Below are 12,024 nucleotides of genomic sequence, written 5' to 3'. Positions count from 1 at the left end.
AGGTGGGGGAATCTGTCCATAGGACAACTATTAGTCGTGCACTGCACAAAGTTGGCCTTTATGGAAGAGTGGCAAGAAGAAAGCCATTGTTAACAGAAAACCATAAGAAGTCCCGTTTGCAGTTTGCCACAAGCCATGTGGGGGACACAGCAAACATGTGGAAGAAGCTGCTCTGGTCAGATGAGACCAAAATGCAAAACGCTATGTGTGGCGGAAAACTAACACTGCACATCACTCTGAACACACCATCCCCACTGTCAAATATGGTGGTGGCAGCATCATGCTCTGGGGGTGCTTCTCTTCAGCAGGGACAGGGAAGCTGGTCAGAGTTGATGGGAAGATGGATGGAGCCAAATACAGGACAACCTTGGAAGAAAACCTCTTGGAGTCTGCAAAAGATTTGAGACTGGGGCGGAGGTTCACCTTCCAGCAGGACAACGACCCTAAACATAAAGCCAGGGGAACGATGGAACGGTTTAAAACAAAACATATCCATGTGTTAGAATGGCCCAGTCAAAGTCCAGATCTAAATCCAATCGAGAATCTGTGGCAAGATCTGAAAACTGCTGTTCACAAACGCTGTCCATCTAATCTGACTGAGCTGGAGCTGTTTTGCAAAGAAGAATGGGCAAAGATTTCAGTCTGTAGATGTGCAAAGCTGGTAGACAGACCCTAAAAGACTGGCAGCCGTAACTGCAGCAAAAGGTGGTTCTACAAAGTATTGACTAAGTGGGCTGAATAATTACACACACCCCACTTTGCAGTTATTTATTTGTAAAAAATGTTTGGAATCATGTATGATTTTCGTTCCACTTCTCACGTGTTCACCACTTTGTGTTGGTCTTTCACGTGGAATTCCAATAACATTGATTCATGTTTCTGGCTGTAATGTGACAAAATGTGGAAAAGTTCAAGGGGGCCGAATACTTTTGCAAGCCACTGTAAACAGGCCTATACTACTGTACTTTAATGTTGGTCATAAGGGTGGTACTTCAAGAGACATATTTTTTGAGGTGGTCCTCACTGTGAAAAGTTTGAGAACCACTGATCTAAAGACACCGAGTGTTTGTGAGAACACGTAAAACTGTTTTGATGTATTTGTGCAGTTTGAGGTTTTGTGAATGTAGATTGAAAATTCAATTTAATGTTTAGAGTTTTGAGAAAGAAGGTGGAAGTGTCGTGGTCCGGAGTCTGTGGACGCCATGTTTATGTTTTAGGTTAATTAATATTCTGTGGTTCTATGGTAATGTTTTCAGGTTACATCCTCCCAGTCTCGTCTAATTAGAATCAACTGTCTTCCTCCTTCCTGCCATTTCCTTGTTTCCTTGTGTGTGTATATTAGTGTGTGTTTGCTCTTTGTTGGAGCATCTGCGTCTCACTGGTGTTTCATCCGCATCTCGTTTCCTGCTGGCCATCCCCTGTGTTGTCTCAGTCGCCTCACGTTTCAGGTTTGGTTTGTAGTTTTGTTCACGCCATACCCGTTCCTGTTATGTGCTTCACTTACGCTAAATAAAACTCCCTCCCTGAATATGAGTCCGCGTTTGGGTCCTTCCAATAAAACCCGCAGCTGTGACAGGGAGCTTTTGTAGTGATGTTTCTTAACACCTATAAGATGTAAATTCTCAAATTATATTTTTGGAACTTTATTTTATTGTGTTTATTTTATTTTAATTTTAAAATTATACTATTAATATGTTATAAAGCTATGATAAAAACAATTCATATTGATGAGTTTGTTTGTCTCAGAGTCAGAGAGCCTGAGATTTCATGAATCAATTTTCATGAAGACACAAAGTTAGCTTCAGAATAAATGTTAAAATCGATATTAACAAATAATATAAAACATCAGAGTTGACTTGAGGATTATTGAGATATATATATGTCTGGTTAACTCTTGAGAGCTTTTGGTTTTAATTCAGTCTGTTAGAGTCAGAGAGCCGTGTCTCTCTACAGTCAGAGGTTTTTGTACGGCGCCTCAATGAGTTTGTATCACTGTGGTGGACTTTTGGTGGAGGAACCAGACTGCAAGTTGGAAGTAAGTCGAACTTAAACCTCTTTTGTTTTATCAGATTTCTTTCTTGTGGTTATCTTGACTTTTCTGTTCAGTGTGCCAGAAAACAAAAATCATTAAAATAGTTTTTAGATCAATTTTCATGAAGACACAAAGTTAGCTTCAGAATAAATGTTAAAATCGATATTAACAAATAATATAAAACATCAGAGTTGACTTGAGGATTATTGAGATATATATATGTCTGGTTAACTCTTGAGAGCTTTTGGTTTTAATTCAGTCTGTTAGAGTCAGAGAGCCGTGTCTCTCTACAGTCAGAGGTTTTTGTACGGCGCCTCAGTGAGTTTGTATCACTGTGGTGGACTTTTGGTGGAGGAACCAGACTGCAAGTTGGAAGTAAGATTATGTTTTTAAAGAAACTATATCTAGGTTTAAATGTTAGCTTTATAACAATGAAGTATTCATGTAGAGGTAATATTATAACCATTATACACTGGAGGCTGACTCCATCAGCTTTAATTCGATTTTATGTAGACATTTCTGACATAAAGACAATGCATCGTGTAAATAATATAAACTGTCATCAGCCTGTGATTATTTTCTAGTTTGAAATCACAGTCACTGTTTCTAAGATGAATTAAATGTAACTGTCCTCAAGTTAAACAGAGTGAAGATAAAGATTTCTGGTCTTTTACTTAGTCAGTAAAAATGTAGAATTTACTTAGAAATCATAAAAGCACTACAATAAATGACTGAAATTCACATGAGGTAAGTAGAAAACTTGTGTATTATACAGAACGGAGGTTTTTGAAGCTTAACATCTTGTATAATTGTTGCCATATCTGCTTATTTTATTTCCAGAAGTTAAAGATGGGCATTTGACAGTGTGCAGCATGTCTGGTGTTTCTGTTGTAGCAGATATCATTTCAAATGTCATTAAAATCATGTAAGCAGTAAAAACAATTAATCCACATCATTCAAGTAGTGCTATTAAGTTTCTTATCTCTAACAAGTGATGTGTTATAGATAACTGATGATTTTGAAGCTAAACTTGTTTTGTAAATGTTTCCACATCTGCTTCTTTTATTTCCAGTGTAGTTTGAACATATTTCAGCTCAAACTGTGTGATGATTCTCTCTGTGCTGATATGCTTGAGAGGTTTCTTAAAGGGAAGTGAAACAATGTGTGAGTTAATGACTGGTGGAGCAGAAAAAACACCTGACAGAAACTTCTTAACAGAGAAAATCAAATTGTGGTTCCTGTCCTCTAAGCTGATTGGTGTTTCCTAGGTGATACCCGCCCCACCCTGAAGGTGCTGGGTCCCTCCAGTGAGGAGCTGAAACAGGGGAAGGCCACGCTCATGTGTCTGGCCAACAAGGGCTTCCCCTCAGACTGGAGGCTGTCCTGGAAGGTGGATGGCAGTGGCAGCATCAGCTGGGAGGAGAGCAGAAGCCCCGTGGTGCAGGAGAACGACGGCCTCTACAGCTGGAGCAGCACCCTGAGGCTCCCTGCAGACCACTGGATGAAGGTGGGCTCTGTGACCTGTGAGGCCACCCAGGGCTCCCACACTCTGGTCTCAGAGCCACTCAGGAGAGACCAGTGTTCCCAGTCCTGAACTATATGTGACTTTTATGCTGGTCTTACTTTCACACTGCATTCTGTAGCTTTTTTTTTTTTTCCAATTTCTTCACTCATTTTTCATTGCTTTGTTTAAAGTTTAAAGTTTGTTTAAAGTTTTAAAGAATAAAAAAAATCTACATTAAATAAGAATCGAGTGTTTGTCTTACTTTTGTGGTGATGTCAATATTAAACTCTAAATAATGATTTCCAGGATTCTTATTGGAAACCAGTGTGCTATCTGTAGAAAGTCAATATGAGTCAGTAGAATTAAGTCACTTTGAATACATGAAGTTAAGTGAAGTTTATGTTAAAGAATAAGTGTGAAGGGGAATTGATAAGAACTTAGAGATTATGATTTTATTACCGAGAATATTGAGCGACACCGCCGTTATTCCTGCAAAGTCATTGCATGCTGTTTAATGAATGTTTCAGCATGTTGTAGCTTGTTATATAAAGCAGTTTGAGTTCTCAGGTGGAGTAGAAAAGCGCAATATAAGAATGAGTCAAAAGCTGTGATCAGTGTTGACGTAGGTATCTTAAAGTATTCTATTATGCAGAGTACTTTTTTAAAGTAATGCAGTACATTATTTTGGTGTTTTTCTGTAAAATCACCTGAAACACACCATCTCATAACTATCATTTAACAAGAAGAACTTATAGGCTACAGTCCTTCACGCCAATATAAATCCCTATCCTAGTGAGGACACACATACAGTGGCTTGCAAAAGTATTCGGCCCCCTTGAACTTGCCCACATTTTGTCACATTACAGCCACAAACATGAATCAATTTTATTGGAACTGCAAGACAAAGTTATCAGACTAGTATTGAACAGCAAAAAAGAAAAAAAATCTACAAACCTGAGAAAATTGGACTTAAAGTTTCTATTGGAAGTATTTATATAAGTTATGCAGACAATTGTGACTCACTGATTTTGGTGATTTACTTACTGTTTTTTTCTCTTTAAGAAATGTTTTCATAATGAGCAATATTCAGGAATTGGTTCACATGTATTTGAGCTGCTATGAAGCAGAGGTCAAAGGTCAAAATTTGATTGACTGAGATACAGATAGATTTCCAAATTCTTTTTTGTTTAGCAACAATAACATTTTCACTCTATCACTCTGTGTGTGTGTGTACTTGTTTTCATGACATCTTAGGACAATTTTATGATAACATACTCACAAAATGAGGACGCTCGGAAAAATGAGGACATTTTTGAGGTCCTCATTTTTCTGAGCCTTCTAAAGTGTTCTAGAGGCTCCCAACATGCTCCCAAACCAAAAATCTCGAATGGCCTGAAACATCACAATTTTATGAAAAAGTGTGTTTAAGTGTGTTTAGCGTTTTTGCTCACTTTCAGTTTTGCCACCTACTGGCCAGTTTTGGAACTTAACACACTTTAAACACACTTTCAGTGACGTCACTCTGCGAGTCCTCATATTGTAGGTGTGTCAGAAACAATAACCCATTTGACCCAGGTTATACCATTCTGGGGCTTAGCGGACACATGCGTGGACAGCACCTTTTAGCTCTTATGTCCACAGTCGTATTCAATGTTGAAATGGAGGTGAACTTTATTTGAATCATTCGTGGAATAATAACAGATAAGACTTGAGGCTTCTGAAAATTGTTCGTTCAAACCTTGCCAATTAAACAATCATTCTAACACACATCAAAAAAATTTCACATTTTTATACATATTAGGTTGAGCTATAAGCAAGGGTAACAACAGTTAAATCAGGCAAATCTTGACAAAAATGAAGGTCTTTAGATTCAGTTATCAGTGCCTGCACATCTTGGGGTTTTTTTTGTTGTTGACAAAATGTCTCAATTCAATTCAATTCAATTCAATTTTATTTATATACCGCCAAATCACAACAAATGTCGCCTCAAGGCGCTTCATAGATACAGAGAAAAGCCCAACAATCATATGACCCCCTATGAGCAAGCACTTTGGTGACAGTGGGAAGGAAAAACTCCCTTTTAACAGGAAGAAACCTCCGGCAGAACCAAGCTCAGGGAGGGGCGGCCATCTGCTGCGACCGGTTGGGGTGAGAGAAGGAAGACAGGATAAAAGACATGCTGTGGAAGAGAGACAGAGATTAATAACAGATATGATTCAATACAGAGAGATCTATTAACACATAGTGAGTGAGAAAGGTGACTGGAAAGGAAAAACTCAATGCATCATGGGAATCCCCCGGCAGCCTACATCTATTGCAGCATAACTAAGGGAGGATTCAGGGTCACCTGGTCCAGCCCTAACTATATGCTTTAGCAAAAAGGAAAGTTTTAAGCCTAATCTTGAAAGTAGAGATAGTGTCTGTCTCCCAAATCCAAACTGGAAGCTGGTTCCACAGAAGAGGGGCCTGAAAACTGAAGGCTCTCCCTCCCATTCTACTTTTAAATACTCTAGGAACAACAAGTAAGCCTGCAGTGCGAGAGCGAAGTGCTCTAATAGGGTGATATGGTACTACAAGGTCATTAAGATCAGATGGGGCCTGATTATTTAAGACCTTGTATGTGAGGAGCAGGATTTTGAATTCAATTCTGGATTTAACAGGAAGCCAATGAAGGGAAGCCAAAATAGGAGAAATATGCTCTTTCTTTCTAGTCCCTGTCAGTACTCTTGCTGCAGCATTTTGGATTAGCTGAAGGCTTTTCAGCGAGTTTTTAGGACATCCTAATAATAATGAATTACAGTAGTCCAGCCTGGAATTAATAAATGCATGAACTAGTTTTTCAGCATCACTAAGAGACAGGATATTTCTAACTTTAGAGATGTTGCGCAAATGGAAGAAAGCAGTCTTACATATTTGTTTAATATGTGCGTTGAAGGACATGTCCTGGTCAAAAATGTCTCCAGGGTTCCTCACAGTATTACTGGAGACCAAGGTAATGCCATCCAGAGTAATGTAAAGTAAATCATCAATCATCAAAGTAAATCACCCACAATAATTATTTTATCTGAGCTGAGCACTAAATCAGATAAAAAGTCTGAGAAATCAGAGAGAAACTCTGTGTAAGGCCCGGGTGGACAATATATGATAACAAATAATACTGGTTTCTAAATTTTTACAGCTGGGGTGGACAATGTTAAGCATCAGGATTTCAAATGAATTAAAAGTCTGTCTTGGTCTTTCGTTAATTAATAGGCTGGTGTGAAAAATTGCTGCCACACCACCCCCTCGGCCTGTGCTTCGAGGTTTCTGGTAGTTAGAATGACTCGGGGGTGTTGATTAATTTAAACTAACATAATCACCCGGCTGCAACCAGGTTTCTGTAAGGCAGAGTAAATCGATTTGTTGATCAATTATTAAGTCATGTACTAACAGATAGGGCTGGGCTATATCATACCATTCACGGTAATGCCGGTGTAATTTTGGGCAACGATAGGAAAATGAAATATCGCGATAGAATATGGGTAAAATGCGCATGCGCAGTGCATATGTTTACATACGCACATGGCAGCAACGCAGAATGAGAAGAGCGAAAGTGGATCGTTAAATGAAACGGATGAACCAGAATTGGTTTATAAAAATGCTGCAACTTCAGTGGTGTGGAACTGGTTTAGCTTTCGTCCGTCAGACACACAACAAAGCACTACTTTTGGTAGCGCATGCTAGCGGGCCGTCGTTATTACCGTGTTGTTTGGAAAATACGGCACACTTAAAATCAATCCTTTGATTTTTCTGAAAATTGACAGTGCTCCTTTAATCCCGTGTGCCTTATGTATGAACTCTGGTTGTGTTTACTGACCTCGAAACGATTTTATGTGGTACACGGCGCTCGAAAATCTGTCAAATGTTTCAATACGACTTTGCTAAGCTACGAAGCCGCACCGCTTGATAGATTGTCGGAGCATTACGGCTATCGTAGGCAGGAGCCTCGCGGAGTGATACGTAGTGTGCTTCAACATAATATTACCGTATTGTGTGTGTATAACCTCTTTTTAAGTTTTGTGGATATTATACATGGTTATGCTGAGGATATGTCGGCCAATTTCCACTGGAAATGCCTTTTGGTTAAACTGTCAGCAAGGAATTTGCACTGTTACATTTTTATATAACTTTAATGCACATAAAAAAAACAGCTGCTTGTTTAAGTGAAAATACTTTGATGGGGTTTTTTGCACTAATAAAGTTATGGAGTTGTAAAGTATTTTGTCTAGTGTCAATTATATCGTCAGTTATATCGTTATCGCAAATTTTCAAATGTACATCGTGATAAATATTTTTGGTCATATCGCCCTGCTCTACTAACAGAGACTTGGAGGAGAGAGACCTAATATTTAATAATTCACATTTCACTGTTTTACTCTTTGGTTAAGATGTGGATAGTGTATTGTTCTTTCTTTGTGATTTTTTAAGTTTGTTATTTATTGCTGGTTTTTAGTTTGTTTTTTGTCTGTTTGGGAGCTGACACAGTCTCAAAGGAGATGGGTCTTTTTTGGGGGGGGTGTAACAGGAGGAGAGAAGCTGCAGAGAGGCATGTAAGACTGCAACTCTGCTTCCTGGTCCCAACTCTGGATAGTCATATTTTGGGGGGTTTAATTAATTTGTCCATATTTCTAGAAATGAGAGCTGCTCCATCCAAAGTGGGATGGATGCCGTCTCTCCTAACAAGACCAGGTTTCCTCCAGAAGGTTTGCCTATTATCTATTAAGCCCACATCGTCTCTGGGACACCACTCAGACAGCCAGCAATTTAAGGAGAACATGCGGCTGGTCTGTCACTCCTGGTCTGATTGGGGAGGGGACCAGAGAAAACTACAGAGTCCGACATTGTTTTGGCAAAGTTACACACCGATTCGATATTGATTTTAGTGACCTCCGATTGGCTGAACCGGGTGTCATTACTGCCGACATGAATTATGATTTTACTGAATTTACGTTTACCCTTAGCCAGCAGTTTTAAATTTCCTTCAATGTTGCCTGCTCTGGCCCCTGGAAGACAATTGACTATGGTTGCCGGTGTCTCTAGGTTCACATGTCTGAGAACAGAATCACCAATTACCAGAGTTTGACCCCCGACGAGTGTGTCGCCGAGTGGGGAAAAACGGTTAGACACATGTATGAATTTGAGGAGTGGACCCAAAATGCAGACACAAAGGAACGTGAAAGAAAATTTGAATATTAACAGAAAGCAAGCCGTTTAATAAGGCTGGCAAAAGAGGCGGAACCAGCTTCCAGTTTGGATTCGGGAGACAGACACTGTCTCTACTTTTAAGATTAGGCTTAAAACTTTCCTTTTTGCTAAAGCATATAGTTAGGGCTGGATCAGGTGACCGTGGATCCTCCCTTAGTTGTGCTGCAGTAGACGTAGGCTGCCGGGGGATTCCCATGATGCACTGAGTTTTTTCCTTTCCAGTCACCCTTCTCACTCACTATGTGTTAATAGACCTCTGTGCACTGAATCATACTTGTTATTAATCCACAGCATGTCTTTATCCTGTCTTCCTTCTCTCACCCCAACTGGTCGCAGCAGATGCCCGCCCCTCCCTGAGCCTGGTTCTGCTGAAGGTTTCTTCCTGTTAAAAGGGACTTTTTCCTTCCCACTGTGGCCAAAGCGTTTGCTCATAGGTGGTCGTATGATTGTTGGGTTTTTCTCTCTATCTATTATTGTACGATCTACTGTACAATATAAAGCGCCTTGAGGCGATTGTTGTTGTGATTTGGCGCTATATAAATACAATTTAATTTAATTTAATTAAAAGATTACAAAACAAAAGGCAGAGGTGAAGCTAAACAATAACCTAACCTGGGGAAAATATTTTTTATTAAAAAACAAACAAACCATGAAACCTGACATGGATACAAAGATATCTGGAACATGGAAACGTGGCACCAAAGACAACATATGACCTGACACTGAACAAAGGAGGACAGGACTTACAGTGGCTTGCAAAAGTATTCGGCCCCCTTGAACTTTCCCACATTTTGTCACATTACAGCCACAAACAAGAATCAATGTTATTGGAATTCCACGTGAAAGACCAACACAAAGTGGTGTACACGTGAGAAGTGGAACGAAAATCATACATGATTCCAAACATTTTTTACAAATAAATAACTGAAAAGTGGGGTGTGCGTAATTATTCAGCCCCCTGAGTCAATACTTTGTAGAACCACCTTTTGCTGCAATTGGATTCCATTAAAATTGATTCATGTTTGTGGCATTAATGTGACAAAATGTGGAAAAGGGGGACAAATACTTTTGCAAGCCACTGTAAGTACACAGAGAGATAATGAGGGGATGAGGAACAGCTGGGACAAATCAGACCTAACAAGACAAGGGGAAACAAAACTAGACTCACTGCATATAGGACAAGGACTTTCACAATAAAACAGACATCACAAGGGTAATCTAATAAACAAATGAACTTAGCTAACCTAAAGAACTTATAAATAAACATCGACATCCAAACAAACTAAAACTTAAAACGCTGGGTCAACAGACCCAGGAAAGTGACAGTAGAATAATTTATTATACACATTATACTTATTTTCTTAAATTGCTTATCTATTATCTGTATTTTCACCTGGGGGTCTAGGGGTGCTGCTCTTCTTTTCATGACAAATTAGGAAATGTTTATGATAACACACTGACAATATCAGGACAATTTTGCATGAGAGCATGCCCTGTCATGCAAAATTGGAAAGGAAAAACTCAAAAAACTCAAAACGATGCATTGAGTTTTTCCTTTCCAGTCACCTTTATAACTCAGTATGTGTTAATAGACCTCTCTGCATTGAATCATATCTGTTATTAACCTCTGTCTCTCTTCCACAAACTAGACCAGCAAGCTAACCACATGTGTATTAAGTGTTACTTAAGAATAGGAACCAAACAAATTAACAGAACGAAATTAACTGTAACAGCAGCTTGCAAAACATTGTGACAGTTCTCAAGTGTTCCTACCTCAAATACAGTGTGTGTTGCTGTGTTTTTGTTGTTAAATGGACGAGCCCGTGCTGGTGAGAGGATGCAGCATTTCATCAGTGGAGCATAGAACGAAGTCTGTGATTGGTCAACAAGTGAGTAAAGATGCATCTGATTGTTCGAAAGCCTCAACCAAAGAGCTGCTGGTCACGGTAAGATACAAACTCGCTGGAGCTCTGAGTGAACGGCACATCCGGGACCTTCAGCACTCAGGAGAGATTTATCTTGACGTATGTATTTACCTTTGATATCCATGATTCAACGCACACTTCGCAAGGTAAAGTTGTATGTTTAACAAGCTAATTAACGTTAGTTAAACGGAATTAAAACAATACACAATCGATTTGAACAAACTGAAAGTGGTGAATGATGATAAATGTTAAAAAATTACTTAAGATTTATCTTCAACAATAGATATTAGAAGTTAAATTTAACTGTTTTTAAATTCCCACCGGAGTTAAAGGGACCGGCGGCCTTGCATGTGCTCTGCATCTTCAACTGCAGAGACAGTCAGCCTAAGCTCTTTTTAAGTGTAGCTAACTGCAACACACTTTTTTTTTTCAACACAAGATATGTTTGGGGGGATTTAAATGATAATATTAATGTTTTTGTATTTAGCACAAATCAATAGTATTATACTTATTCGCTCGCGGTCTGGGTCTCTGGCCCAGCGTTTCTTACGTTATTCTAAGGGTTTTGAGTTTCTTATGTTTGGTGGCGGGTTAGTTGAGTTTGGCTTAACGTTATTAACATCGTTTTAAGGAGTTTATGTTAGGGTTGTATATTACCACGTTTGTATTTTCATGCCATGTTTCCTGTTTTATTTTGAAAGAAATAAAGAAAATAAGAAAATAATCAACATTAGCATTACTTGTTTGTGAACATCTTAGGAGAAAGAAATTGGCGTACCATTTGTTAGTCCTAACTTTCCCTTTACAGCATCAGCTTGATCTTTTTTCCTACTAAATTTGATATTTTTGTGTTTTTGGTGTTACATTGTCCTCATATTGTTTTAAGCTGTGAAGGACATAAATTTGTTTTTGTAGCCTTTCTCAATTGGTAGAACCAACAACTCTAGTGTGTGTTACATTGAAACTGAACAGCAGGGACGGTTGTCATGCTGATAATAATACTCTATCCGATTTCAAACAATCACACTGTGATGAGTATTAGTAGATTATGTTCACATGTAAAATATTCATATCAAATGGTAAATGGCCTGTATTTGTATAGCGCTTTACTAGTCCCTAAGGACCCCAAAGTGCTTTACACATTCAGTCATTCACCCATTCACACACACATTTACACACTGGTGATGGCAAGCTACATTGTAGCCACAGCCACCCTGGGGCGCACTGACAGAGGCGAGACTGCCGGACACTGGCGCCACCGGGCCCTCTGACCACCACCAGTAGGCAACGGGTGAAGTGTCTTGCCCAAGGACACAACG

General features: G+C 39.2%; 1 pseudogene across 1 annotated transcript; it reads left to right on the top strand.

Moving 5' to 3' along the window:
• The first annotated feature begins 2,286 nt into the window (after nt 1-2,286).
• LOC146492595 (Ig kappa-b4 chain C region pseudogene) lies at nt 2,287-3,781 on the top strand (annotated as a pseudogene). Its single transcript, XR_014872082.1, has 2 exons — nt 2,287-2,407; nt 3,301-3,781. The product of XR_014872082.1 is annotated as an Ig kappa-b4 chain C region pseudogene (transcript).
• Nucleotides 3,782-12,024: the final 8,243 nt, after the last annotated feature.

Source organism: Neolamprologus multifasciatus, chromosome 22 (assembly GCF_963576455.1).
Source record: "Neolamprologus multifasciatus chromosome 22, fNeoMul1.2, whole genome shotgun sequence".
Classification (NCBI taxonomy): domain Eukaryota; kingdom Metazoa; phylum Chordata; class Actinopteri; order Cichliformes; family Cichlidae; genus Neolamprologus; species Neolamprologus multifasciatus.
Note: the sequence above shows the minus strand (reverse complement) of the source record. Positions and strands in the feature narration are given on the sequence as shown.